The sequence below is a fragment of the Herpailurus yagouaroundi genome, unplaced genomic scaffold (assembly GCF_014898765.1).
Source record: "Herpailurus yagouaroundi ecotype Mexico unplaced genomic scaffold, PumYag 220, whole genome shotgun sequence".
NCBI lineage: Eukaryota > Metazoa > Chordata > Mammalia > Carnivora > Felidae > Herpailurus > Herpailurus yagouaroundi.
The window spans coordinates 2,300,146-2,314,230 of NW_024412451.1; the positions used below are offsets into that span (position 1 = coordinate 2,300,146).

The following is a 14,085-nucleotide window of genomic DNA, read 5'->3' on the forward strand; positions in this document are numbered from 1 at the left end:
CCTCTCTCTCTGCCCCTCCCCCGTTCATGCTCTGACTCTCTCTGTCCCAAAAATAAATAAAAAACGTTGAAAAAACTATGTATATAACTCACGCTTTTAAATAGTATGCTTAGGGGCGCCTGGGTGGCTCAGTCGGTTAAGCGTCCGACTTCAGTTCAGGTCACGATCTCGGGGTCCGTGAGTTCGAGCCCCGCGTCGGGCTCTGGGCTGATGGCTCAGAGCCTGGAGCCTGCTTCCCATTCTGTGTCTCCCTGTATCTCTGCCCCTCCCCCGTTCATGCTCTGTCTCTCTCTGTCCCAAAAATAAATAAAAAACGTTAAAAAAAATTAAAAAAAAAAAAGATTGGTGCACTTTGGTGTGTGTGTGGTATACTGTTTTTTTTTAACGTTTATTTATTTTGAGAGAGACAGAGTACAAGTGGGGGAGAGGCAGAGAGAGACGGAGACACAGAATCGGGAGCAGGCCCCAGGCTCTGAGCTGTCAGCACAGAGCCTGATGCGGGACTCGAACCCACGGAGCCGTGAGATCGTGACCTGAGCCAAAGTCAGACGCTCAACCGACTGAGCCCCCCAGGCGCCCCTGCTATACTTACATAAAAATGTACAGATCAAAGCATCCAGACAGAGAATTTTATGAAATGAAGGTGAAAATCTCCCTTTCTCTAGTCTCATTACCCCAAAGTGACCCCCAATTGAAAACGCGGTAGGTATGGGGCACCTGGGTGGCTCAGTCGGTTAAGCAACCCACTCATGATTTTGGCTTGGGTCATGATCTCACGGTTTGTGAGTTTGAACCCCACCTTGGGCTTTGTGCAGTGAGGAGCCTGCTTGGGATTCTCTCTCTCCCTCTCTTTCTCTCTGCATCCCTCCCCTGCTCACTCTCTCTATCTCTCAAAAAATAAATAAATAAACTAAAAAAAAATGTAGTAGGTGTTTTTTTTCTCTATGCATATGGAAGTATATATACATTATTTATAATGGTATACATATTACATGTTACATATTATATATGGGAAACATACATTATATGTGTTTACATGTATATTATATACACACACACGTATAAAATCTGGAGGGCAGGCAGCCTACTGTTATGCACCTGCCTTTTACCAGTCTGCATGTATCTCTGCATATATCTCGGGGATGGTTCTAGGGAGTGAACACCTGACCCACCCTTTGTACTTGCTGCTCAGTGACCCATCCATGGGCTACACTGTATCTATTTGAGCCATTCTACCGCTGATGAACATTCAGGATGTTTCCTGTTCTGTGCGGCTACAGTGTTGCAACCAACATCCTTGGACATATTCTTTTCCCCACGCGTGTATCTTGGAAAGCAACACATTTCCTGAAGCGCAGTTTTTGATGGATCAAAGGGTGTGTGCATTTTAAATCATAGCAGCTGCTGCTTTAAACAAACAAACAAACAACAAACAAACAAAAAAGTGTTCCGTGCTAAAAGAAAAGTAAGGTAGGAAGTAAGAAAATGGGAGTGTGGCAGGGCTAGGGAAGGGAAGACAGGTTAGTGCCACGCTCTTCTCCAGAGACTCTTGGATATTATGACCTGTAATGTGATGTCAGTGGTCCAGGTGAGACAAGGCCGGGAGGGATGGGGTTTAAGGGCAGCGTATGGCCCTGGCCACTCTGCAGCGTCCCCAGCCAGCATCCACCAGCACCGGACCTGGTGTGGAGGAGATTCCCCCAGGGAAGGCAGGGAGAGGAGCCCGAACTGGAGGAGGAGGGGCAGGTGACGAGATGGGAAACAGAAAGATGCAGGGGTTCACAGCTCTTCTCTGTACATGACTAGAACTGTCCCGCCCCACATGGTCACCAGGTAAGAGCCGGTCTCTTTCTCTTCCACTCTGGATCCTCCCCCACCCAACCTCTTCCAATGGAACCGGTCCATTCCCCGGCTGTCCCGTCCACCTTCCCAGCTCTTCCCCATCCCTCTGACTCTACATCAGGGTGGGGCTACGGGGTGGAAGCGGGGGGGGGGGGGGGGGATCACCTAGACCCTCTCGTCCCCATTGGCAATGACCGCCTTTCAAGGCTTCCTCCTTCAGGGGCAAAGGCATCATCACCAACGTGTCTTCGGTGATTGACAGAAACCCCTGTCATATTGTTAGCAATGTACTCAGACCCCACAGACCTAGGCCAGGGCTGTCCTGACATGCTGAGGTCCCCGCTACGACCCTTTGTTCTGGCATTGAAAGTCATGGTGCAAAGTCGTGTGTGCGCGCGCGCGCGCGCAAAGTGCCACCGACGTCTGGGTCTGCTAATAGGTCAGACAGACATCTGGGGCACAGTCCAGTGAATAGGGCAGATTTTTTTTAAGAGAAAGGGGGGGGGGGGGCTAGGGGTCAAGGCGTGAGACCGCCCCAGCTGGAATGGAGAGTGGGTGTATGGGAACAGGGGTAGGGCTTAGAACACGCAGACATTCAGGGGTTAAGGTGAGGACTTGGGCTCTGCGCCTGGGGGCCTTCTGGAGCCATGGGGTGCTCTACGATCAAGGACTGAGCAAGAGCGGGCGGGAGGAGTCTGCATAGGGAAGGCTCTTGGGGCTGGGACCCTCTGTGCCCTTCTAAGGAAGGCCTTTACGGGAAGCTTCTCCGTGGTAGTGGGCGCAGAGTGCTCCCCTCAGGGGGTCACCATGCGGGTGCCTAGCTAGAGTGGGCAGCTCAGAAGGGGGTTGGGGGCTCTGGCGGGGGGTAGCAGCCTAGGGACAGTAGAGGCTCAGAGGCCCGGGCAGCGCATTTCTGAAAGAGGGCGGTGACTCAGGGGGGCCTCGCTCTGAAGGAGTGGGTTCTCGCGGGGGCGTGGCCGGGGGCGTGGCCTCTCGCGGACTCGCCCGCTCGGGGCGTGGCCTCGAGGGGAGCCCTTGAGACGCAGCCGCAGAGGCGCGGGTAGGTGGGACTCTGGGATTCTGAGAGGGTCTGGGAGCTTAGGCTGGCGGGAGGGGAGTTCTTTTCTTTCCCCCCCTTCCTTCCTGCAGACAGCGAGCCCCTTTGAGGCCGACACGAACGTGACCAGACACGTGCAGTAAGGGCTGCTCGTGTTGAATTCCGAGGACGGCCCGGCAGGTGTTGGACACGCTGGGCCTCACCTCCCCAAACTCCGGGTGCCTCAGCGACACCGTGCACGTGCCTTCGTGCAGACAGCCGGACCGGACATTCCCTCGCCCAGCTCCAGGAGTCCTCAGAAGCGAGGGTGAGTTGTCCAGAGGAGGGGAGGGCCCCCACCCTGGGCTGGGGAGAGAGGAGAGTGGGGACCCTAAGATGGGGTGTTCCTGATGCCTGGTCCCACTCTTTCCCAGGGTTTCCTGCCTCCTCTCCTCCTGCCCACGTGGTTTTCTCTGAGTCGCTGGGAGCAAAGTTTGCAGCTCGGTGGACGGACGAGCTCATATAAAGCAAAGTTCTTGCATAAAAGGCCTCGAAGAGGCGTGGCCACCTGTCACCTCCCCTCCCCGGTCATCCAGAGCCGGGGCTGCTGTTAGCAAAGAAGTCCCACACGTGGGAATAGAGGGACAAGCAGGTCAATGGAACAGAATTAGAGACCCTCCCCCCGCCCCCCCCCCCCAAGACCTGGACGTTTAGCGACAATTGGCGACATCTCAGCCTCTGACAGAAAGATGGAGTTTTTAAGATGTGGTGTTCAGACAACCAGATGGGCGTTTGGAGAAACACGAAATTATACATAGGTCTAAAACTGTAGTGGTGATGGATTGAAACATTTTGTGAATATTTTGAAAACTCGGGAACTGCATACGCTTAAAGGGTGAATGTCGTGGTATGTGAATTATATCTCAGTAAAAATACTTTTTAAAATGGAGGACCGCCCCCCGCCCCAAGTGTACTGACGTCTGCAACTTTGAAATGCATTGAAAAGTTAGATGAATTCGCGGATGGATAGAGGGATGCATACAGTGGATAGAAACACAGTAAGACAATGGGGCGCCTGGGTGGCTCCGCCGGTTCAGCGGCCGACTTCGGCTCAGGTCATGATCTCGCGGTCCGTGAGTTCGAGCCCCGCGTCAAGCTCTGTGCTGACAGCTCAGAGCCAAGAGCCTGCTTTGGATTCTGTGTGTCTCCCTGTCTCTGCCCCTCCTATGCTCATGCTCTGTCTCTCTCTGTCTCTCAATAATAAATAAATGTTAAAAAAAATTTTAAGAAATACAGTTGGACAAGAATGGTAAAATGTTAGTAACAGAATCTAAGTGGCAGACATGTGGGTGTCCACGGTAAACTTCCTTTAACTCTTCTGCATGTTTGGAAATCTGTATAATAAAATGCTAGGGAAAATTCAAGGGCAGTAAAATAAAATTTATAAACAAAACTACTTAAGCAGATTTAGAAATTGGTTAAGGACATATGACCCCATAAGGAAAGTATCTCAGAGAAAATAGTTACGACTTACATCACACACAAAATGTTCATCTCCTTAATATATAAGAAAAAAACAAAAGCCCAATGTTTTAAAATGTGAAAAAGAAATGAACAGACGATTCACAGAGAAACAGATACGAACAGTCTTTAAGTCTATGAAAAGATGCTCAACATTGCTCATAATAAAAACAATGCAGGGGCGCCTGCGTGGCTCAGTAGGTTGAGCATCCCCCTCTCGATTTCGGCTCAGGTCATGATGCCAGAGTTGTGGGATCGACCCCCACATCAAGCTCCGCACGGAGCGTGGAACCTGCTTAAGATTCTCTCTCTCCCTCTGCCGCTGTCCCCACCTCTCTGTCTCTCTCTCTCTCTCAAAAAAAAAAAAAAAAGAAAGAAAAGCCATTTGAAACTTCTCCTAAGTAGCATTCCCCACCTGTAAAATTAGCAAAAATTCAAAAGCTGGAAAACACACTGTCATGCTTTGCTGGTGGGCACGCAAGATCATAACCTTGGTGGAGAGAAACCTGACAACAGCCAGCTAAAAGAGCAGCGAACGCGTTGAGATGCCTCTCCCAGGATTATACTGTGGAGCCCCTACCAGCATGTAACGAGCAGTGGAGAGAGAGAGAGAGAGAGTGGAGTCAAGCTGGATACCTTCAAAGAACAGAAAGGAAGCATCTCCGGCACAGGTGGGGCTATTTTTCACTTTCTATTTTGAAGATTGTTACACTTATGGAAGTGACGAGAACAGCGTCCGTGAGTATTCATCTAGAGTCACCGCTCATTATTATTTGCTTAATTTGCTTTTCTGTCTCTCCATGCGCATGTGACGACGAGGACAATGACGATGATGATTGATTGATGGACTGTTTGAAAGTAAGTTGAGACATCATGATCCTTCACCTCCCAAAGCTGCAGCCAGTAATTCCTAAGAAGAAAGACATTGTCCTAAAGACAACAAGGCAGTGATGGAATTGGGGAAATTGATCACTGACTATTTTTTTAAGGATTTTATTTTTAAGTAATCTCTATGCCCACTGTGGGGCTTGAACCTACAACCCTGAGATCAAGAGTCGCCCGCCCCCACTGACTCAGCCAGCCAGGCACCTGACATGTACTTTTTTTTTTTTTTTTTTTTTTTTTTTATGTAGACTTGTCCAGTGCGGGGTTTGAACTCACGATGCTGAGATGAAGACCTGAGCTCAGATCAACAATTGGATGCTCAGTCCACTGAGCCACCCAGCTGCCCCGACATGTACTATTTTTTTAAGTTTATTTATTAATTTTTTTTTTGAGAGAGAAAGAGAGCACGAGCAAGGGAGAGGCAGAGAGAGAGGGAATCCCAAGCAGGTGCAGAGCCCAATGCAGGGCTTGAACCCACGAACAGCGAGATCATGACCAAGAGTCAGACGCTTAACCGACTGAGCCACCCAGGCGCCCCATGTACTATTCTTCTTTTTTCTTTTTTTTTTTTTTCAACATTTATTTTATTTTTGGGACAGAGAGAGACAGAGCATGAACGGGGGAGGGGCAGAGAGCGAGGGAGACACAGAATCGGAAACAGGCTCCAGGCTCCGAGCCATCAGCCCAGAGCCTGACGCGGGGCTCGAACTCACGGACCGCGAGATCGTGACCTGGCTGAAGTCGGACGCTTAACCGACTGCGCCATCGAGGTTGAGAAACACCGTGAATTTTGTGGAACAAGGGGTTTGTTATGGGAAGAAGATTTTAACACAATCGCGGCCGACGGGGGGAAAAGAAGGAAGGTCCGGAGAGGGGAGTTGAGGGACCAGTGGAAGGTTACCAGAGCTCCGGAAGCCCTGATGCCGGTGGGCCAGTCAGAGCTTTCAGGAAAATCCGGGAAGCTGGCCTAGCCAGCTGCCAGAGTGGGATCTCAAAGGACGACTGGTGAGGAAGTCTCTGGAAGTTTCTGGAAGGCCTCTTCACCTGGTGGGGGGCCTGGGGTCACTGTTGGTCAGGCAAGGCAGAAGGTTGAGATGAACAGAGTGTGAGGGAAACAAGTTTACAAAGCGCTGTGCCCCCAGACCCCCCTTCCGCACCCCCAAGGACAGCAGAGAGCAAGGGTAAGCAGAACTCACTGGCACATTCACATTTGCCTCTTGCCACTTCCAAGTAGAACCACCACCCAGAAGGGATGACAAACTTCATTTCTTCCTTTGACTTTTCATGCAGTTTCCTCTGTGGCCAGCTCTAACCTTGAACTACAAGGGGAAAAGGATTTTTTTTTTTTAAGTTTATTAATTTTTAAGAGAGAGAGACCGTGACTACAGAAGGGGCACAAAGGGAGACACAGAATCCCAAGCAGGCTCCAGGCTCCGAGCTGTCGGCACAGAGCCGGACACGGGGCTCAAACTCACAAACTGCGAGATCATGACCTGAGTCAAAGTCAGACACTTACCGGACTGAGCCACCCAGGCGCCCCAAGCAGAAGGGGACTCTGAGGAAGGTAGGTGCAGCTCAGCCCAGTTGACACGGTATAAAACCAGCAGAGGGGCGCCTGGGTGGCTCAGTCGGTTGAGCGTCCAACTTCGTCTCAGGTCGTGATCTCACGGGTCCATGAGTTTGAGCCCCGCGTCAGGATCTGTGCTGACAGCTCGGAGCCTGGAGCCTGCTTGGGATTCTGTGTCTCCCTCTCTCTGCCCCTCCCCCACTCATGCCCTGTCTCTCTCTCTCTCTCTCTCTCTCTCTCTGTCAAAAATTAATAAACATTAAAAAAAAAAAAAAACTGCCAGAGAAGTGTGCCCGGTGTTCTCGATTCCCTAGAACTTCTGTGACAGTGGTATTCCTTCCTCAGGTGTCTAGAAGATTTCACCAGTGAGATCATCTGGGTCTGGATTTTTGCGGAAGAGTTAATTTGGGGTTAAGTTTCTTTGATAGATATGAGTTCAGATTTCCTATTTCTCCCTGGGTCAGCTGTGGTTGTTTTGTTTTTCAAAGAATTTATCTGCGGGGCGCCTGGGTGGCGCAGTCGGTTAAGCGTCCGACTTCAGCCAGGTCACGATCTCGCGGTCCGTGAGTTCGAGCCCCGCGTCAGGCTCTGGGCTGATGGCTCAGAGCCTGGAGCCTGTTTCCGATTCTGTGTCTCCCTCTCTCTCTGCCCCTCCTCCGTCATGCTCTGTCTCTCTCTGTCCCAAAAATAAATAAACGTTAAAAAAAAAAAAAAGAATTTATCTGCTTCATCCGAATTTTCAAATGCATTGACAGGAAGTGGTTCCTAATATCCTCTTATTACCCTTTTTTATGCTTGTGGGATCTTTAGTGATGTCTTATTTTGATTCTTGATATTGGTAATCTGTTTTCTCTTCCCCCTGCCTTTCATTGCCCTTAATAGAGACTTGTTGATTATATTAACCTTTGAATTTTTTAAAGACTTTTTATTTTTAATTATTTATTTATTTATTTTGGAGAGAGAAAAAGGGTGCGAGTAAGCAAGGGGCAAAGAGAGAGAGAGAGAGAGAGAGAGGGAGAGAGAAGCAGGGCTCACCCTAAGTGGGGCTTGAGCTCACCAGAACCAGGACTCGAACTCATGAACTGTGAGATCATGACCTGAGCTGAAGCCAGATGCTTAACTGATTGAGCTGCCCAGCCACCCTAAGATTTCTTATTTGTAAGTAATCTCTGAGCCCAGTGTGGGATTTGAACTCACGACCCTGAGGTCAAGAGACACGTGGCCTACCGAAGCCAGCCAAGGGTCCCTAACCTTTTTCTTCTTGATGTTTGTTTATTTGTTTGTTTTTGAGAGAGGGAGAGGGAGAGAGAGAGAAGGGGGGCAGAGGGAAAATCCCAAGCAGGCTCCACGCTGTCAGTGCAGAGCCCGCTGCGGGTCTGAATCCCACAAACTGAGATCACGACCTGAGCCGAAATCAAGAGTCGGAGGCTTAACCAACTGAGCCACCCAGGTGCGGCCAGTGCCCCTAAACTTTCAAATACACAGCTTTGCCTTATTGGTTTTTATGTTGTATTTTTTCTATTTGGTTGATTTCTGCTCCTATCTATAGTACTTTATTTCCTACTTTGTTTTTACTTTGTTCTTTTTCTACCTTCTTAGATATCTGGCTTTTGAATTTTACTTTCTACTGTACGTATTAAAGCTATATACACTTCCCTCTAAACCTAGTATTTATGGCATCTACAAGTTTTGCAAGTGTTACATGTTTACTATCACTCAGTTAAAAATGATTCCTTATTCCCATTTTATTTCTTCTCTGACTCATGAGCCATTTAGAAGTATGCTGCTTAAGGGGCGCCTGGCTGGCTCAGTTGGTTAAGTATCTGACCTCAGCTCAGGTCATGATTTCAGAGTTAGTGAGTTCAAGGCCTGCGTCAGGCTCTCTGCCGTCAACACAGAGCCTGCTTCGGATCCTCTCTTCTCCTCTTTCTCTGTCCCTCCTCCACTGACTCTCTATCTCTCTCTCTCCCCCTCTCTCACCAGAATAAATAAACATTAAAAAAATTTAGGGGCGCCCAGATGGCTCAGTCTTGTACAGTTAAACGTCCAACTGTGGCTCAGGTCATGATCTCACGGTTTGTTGAGTTTGAGCCCCATGTCCCGCTCTGTGCTGACAGCTCGGAGCCTGGAGCCTGCTTTGGATTCTGTGTCTCCCTCTCTTTCCGCCCCTCCCCCACTTGTGCTCTGACTCTCTCTCAAAAATAAATAAACATTAAGAATAGAACTACCCTGAGAAAGTAGAACTACCCTATGATCCAGCAACTGCGCTGAGTACTTACCCAAAGAATATGAAAACACTAATGTGGAAGGGATACATGCACCTCTATGTTTATTGCAGCATTATCTACAATAGCCAAGATCCGGAAGCAGCCCAAGTGTCCATCAATGGATGAATAGATAAAAAAGATGTAGTGAGTGTGTATATGTGTATATATATACACACACAATGTATATGTATATATATATATACACACACACACACAATGTGTGTATATATATATATATACACACACAATGTATAGATATATATACACACACACAATGGAATATTACTCTGTGGTATATATATATATATATATATATACACACACACACACATACATACACACACAATGGAATATTACTCAGCCATAAAAAGAATGAAATCTTGCCATTTGCAACAACGTGGATGGATCTAGAGAGTATAATGTTAAGCAAAATATGCCAGTGAGAGACAAATACCATATGGTTTCACTCATGTGGAATTTCAGAAACAAAACACAGGAAAAAAGAAACCGACCAAAAAACAGACTCCTCTACAGAGATACACTGCTGGCTACCAGAGGGGAGGTGGGTGGGGGGTGAGCGAAACAGGTGGAGGGGATCGAGAGTACACTTATCACGATGAGCACAGAGTAATATATGGAATTGCTGACTCACTGTCTTGTACAGCTGAAATGAGTATAACGCTGTGTGTTAACTACACTGGAATTAAAATTTAAAACGTTTAAAAAGTGACTGGGTAATGTGTTCGCTATAATTTTCATCCCTTGACATTTTTTTAAGATTTTATTTTTAAGGAATCGCTACACCCAACTTGGGGCTTGAACTCACGACTCCGGAGATCAAGTATCGCGTGCTCTACCAACTGAGCCAGCCAGGTGTCCCTTGTCCCTTAAACATTGTAAAGGCTTGGGGCACCTGGGTGGCTCTGTCAGTTAAGCGTCTGACTCTTGATCTCAGCTCGCGATTCGTGAGATTGAGCCCCGAGTCAGGCTTGCGCCGACAGCATGTAGCCCACTTGGAATTCTCTCTCTCCGCCCCTCCCCAGCACGCTCTAAGAAAAAAAAAAATTTAATAAAATGTTAAAGCTTGATTTATGGCCCAGAATATCGTGTACTTTGGTAAGTGGACTGTATGCGATGCCCTTCTTCCTCTCTTTTTTTTTTTTTAATGTTTGTTTATTTTTGAGAGAGAGAGAGACAGAACGCAAGCCAGAGATGGGCAGAGAGAGGAACGGAGACATAATCAGAAGCAGGCTCCACAGTGCAGAGCCCGGTGCGGGGCTCGAACCCATGGGCCGAGAGATCATGACCCGAGCCGAAATTAGTCGGATGCTTAACCCGCTGAACCACCCAGCCGCCCCTGTAGTGCCCTTCTTTATCCCTAGTACCTTTCCTTGTTTTGAAGTCTGCTCTGTCTGAAATTAATACAGGTAGATCTACTGGGAACATATATATGTCTAAAGACCCATTTAGCTCCTTTTCCCCAGCCCATCCTGGCTGGCTGGCTATCAAGAAAAACTTACAAGGCATACCAAAAGGCAAAAAAATAATAATAATAAAAATAAAAAAAATAAAAAATTACAATTTGAAGACACAGAGCGAGCCTCAGATGCAGACATGGCAGGGATGTTGGAATGATCAGACCAGGAATTTAAGACAACGATGATTCATATGCTAAGGGACGAACGTCACAGATCAAGTAGTCATGGATGTAAGAACAGATGGGCAGAGTCAGCAGAGAGATGGAAAGCCTAGGGGGAAAAAAAAATCCAAAAAGAGGTGTTGGGGGGAGAGGAAGCGTTCGAGTCCTGTGATTAGCGAGCCCGAGCCTCTAGACTGTGAACTTCACGCTTGCATTTAGTTTTTCTCTCCCTCTCACGTGGGGGAGGACTGCTAGAGGCGGCTGCAGTTGGATAGTTCTCTCCCAGCAGGTGACTTAGGTTCTGGTTAACTAGTTTCTCCTGGGGGGGGGGGGGGGGGGGGGGGGGGGGGGGGCCCGTTTTAAAAAAAAAAAAAAGTGCTGTGATGAATTTCCAAATGGTTCTTTTTCTCCACTTCCTACCAGAAGCCCAAGGAGACTTCCCCCCCCCCACCTCTAATATTAACTCTGGGAACCAGCTTGAGCTCCTAGACATAAATCTCACAAAATTGTGGGGCCTTTCCAGTGAATGGGTCCCCCTGGAGTTTTTAACTCTCAGAATTGTGCACACTGAGCCTCCAGCGACTCATCAGTTACAGTTCTGATGTTCCCGTCTGGCCCTGCTTCCCACAGCCATTTCTGCCCCCGCGTCTGTCCCCGGTAAGTTGTTATTTTCCGTATTCACCTGTCAGTCTCTCCGGTCCTGGGGGGCAGTGGTTTGCCCTGGGTCCTCACCTCTCTTAAGGCTCCTGGTAGAGTTGTTGAGTTTTTCGTCTGCTCGGCTTTTCACTTGTTAAGATGGAGTGGTGACCTCCACGGTTCCTTACGTCTGAAACTGGAAACCAGAAGCTACGTTTAAAGGGCCATATACACTTGAAAAAAAACGTATATGCTGCAGTTACTGGATGTAGTGTTCTATAATGTGTCAGTTCAAGTCGATTAATTGCATTGTTCAAATCTATACATTTTCTGATTTTTTTTTTTTAAAAGTAGGCTCCATGCCTAGTGTGGGACTTGAACTGATGACCCCAAGATTAAGAGTCACGTGCTCTACCAACTGAGCCAGCCAGGTACCCCCCCCCCTTTGTTTTGCTTCTCCTGTCCGTTACTACATGAAGCATGTTAAAATGTCCAAGTATGATTGTAAATGTGTCTACCTGTCCCTTTCTGTCAACTTTTGCTTTATACTTTTGAAGATATGTTATTTGGTGCATACAAGTTTATTATAGGTTCCTAATTAACTCATTTTAAATTATGAAATGTCCCTCTTAACTCTTATAATACTTCTATCTAAAGTCTACTTTGTCTGATATTAGTATGACCATGCCAGCTTTCCTTCTTTTACTTGGTATTTGCTTTGTACATATTCTCCCTTCCTATTTTTTAAAAATGTTTTATTTATTTGAGAGAGAGAGCATGCATGCACGAGCAGGTGAGAGGCAGAGAGAAGGGGAGAGAGAGAATCCCAAGTGCTGTTAGTGCTGTCAGGGAGGGGCTCAATCACACAAAACTGTGAGATCGTGACTGGAGCTAAAATAGTCAGACGTTTATCCAATGAAGCCACCCAGGAGCCCGCTCCCTTTCTTTCACTCTAAATCCACGGGCACCTGGGTGGCTCAGTTGGTTGAGCATCCAACTCTTGGTTTCAGCTCACGTCATGATCTCACTGTTGGTGAGTTTGAGCCCCGCATTGGGCTCTGCCTGAGAGTGCACAGCCTGCTTGGGATTCTCTCTCTCTCCCTCTCTCTGCGTCCCCCCCCCCCACTTGTTTTCTCTCTGTCTTTCAAAAGTAAATAAACGTTAAAAAAATCCATCTGTGATTTTTATATTTAAGGTAAAAAGTATAGATGCATCTCTAGCTGGCTCAGTGGTGGAGTGTGCAATTCTTGATCTCGAGGTCATGAGCTCTGTGCCCCATGGTGGGCATAGAGATTATTTGATAAAAAAAATTTTTTTTAGATAAAAAGTGTATAACGGGATCTTGTTTTTCTTCCAGTCTGACAATGTTTTCCTTTAATTGGAGTGTTTATTTTCATTTGCATGTAATATATTCAGGGATATGGTGTTTGAGATTAGTGTATTAGTCATCTGCTGCTGTGTAACAAATCACCCCCAAAGTTTACAGGCTTAAAACAAGAGTAATCATTTACTGTCTGTCACTTGTTGTGGCTTAGGAACTCACGAGTGGCTCATCTGTATGATAACTCAGAATTCTCCACGTCCTTGCCAACACTTGTTACTGTCTGTCCTTTTAATTGCAGTCATCCTGGGGCACATGGCTGGCTCAGTGAGTGGAGCATGTGACCCTTGATCTCAGGGTTATGAGTTCAAGCCCCACAGTGAGTGTGGAACCTACTTAAAAAAAATTATAGCCTTCGTAGGGGGCTGAAGTGGTATCTCATTGTGGTTTTGACTTGCATTTTCCTAGTGACTCATGATTTTGAGCATATCATCGTGTGCTTATTGGACACTTGTATGTGCTTTTTCAGAAAGGTCTACTCAGATCCTTGGTCCATTTTTACATCGGGTCGTCTTTTCATTATTGAATTGTAAGAGCTGTTTATATGTTGTAGATACAAGTTTCTCACCAGATCTGTGATGTGCAAATATTTTCTTGCATTCTGTGAGTTGTCTTTTCACTTTCTTTATGCTCAAAGCTTTTTAATTTTAATGAAATCCAGCTTATCGTTCACTTTCATTTCTAAAGGCTGTTACCACTGGTATAGAATTCTAGGGTAATAATTTCTTTTCTTTTAAGTTTATTTATTTATTTTGAGAGAGAGAGAGAGCATAAGCAGGGGAGGTCCAGAGAGAAGAAGAGACAGAATCCCAAGCAGGCTCTGCGCCATCAGCACAGAGCCTGATGCGGGGCTTGAACTCACAAACCGTGAGACCATGACCTGAGCCGAGATCAAGAGTCGGACTTATCTGACTGTGCCATCCAGACGCCCCTGGGGTAACAATTTCTTTTTCCTTTCGGTGCTTTAAACATTTTATTCCATTGTCTTTTGACATCTGTTCTGGATTGAATTGCAGCCCCCCCAAAAGATAGGTTGAAGTCTAATCCCCAGGACCTTAGAATGTGACCTTATTGGAAAATAGTGTTGCAGATGTGACTAGTTAAGATGACGTCATACTGGGGGCGGCTGGGTGGCTCAGTCAGTTAAGCATCTGACTGTTGATGTCGGCTCAGGTCACGATCTCACAGTCGTGAGACTGAGTCCCGCATCAGGCTCCATACTCAGCTTTAAAAAAAAAAAAAAAATATGAAGTCATACTGGAATACGGTGTACCTCTAAAATATATGACTGCTGTTCTTATAAGAAAATGG

General features: G+C 47.1%; 1 long non-coding RNA gene across 1 annotated transcript; it reads left to right on the forward strand.

The window, feature by feature from the left end:
- Nucleotides 1-2,903: 2,903 nt before the first annotated feature.
- Nucleotides 2,904-3,827, forward strand: LOC121019039 (uncharacterized). The gene is made up of 2 exons (XR_005785408.1): nt 2,904-3,206; nt 3,313-3,827. It is a non-coding gene; the product is annotated as an uncharacterized LOC121019039 (long non-coding RNA).
- The last annotated feature ends 10,258 nt before the right edge of the window (nt 3,828-14,085 follow it).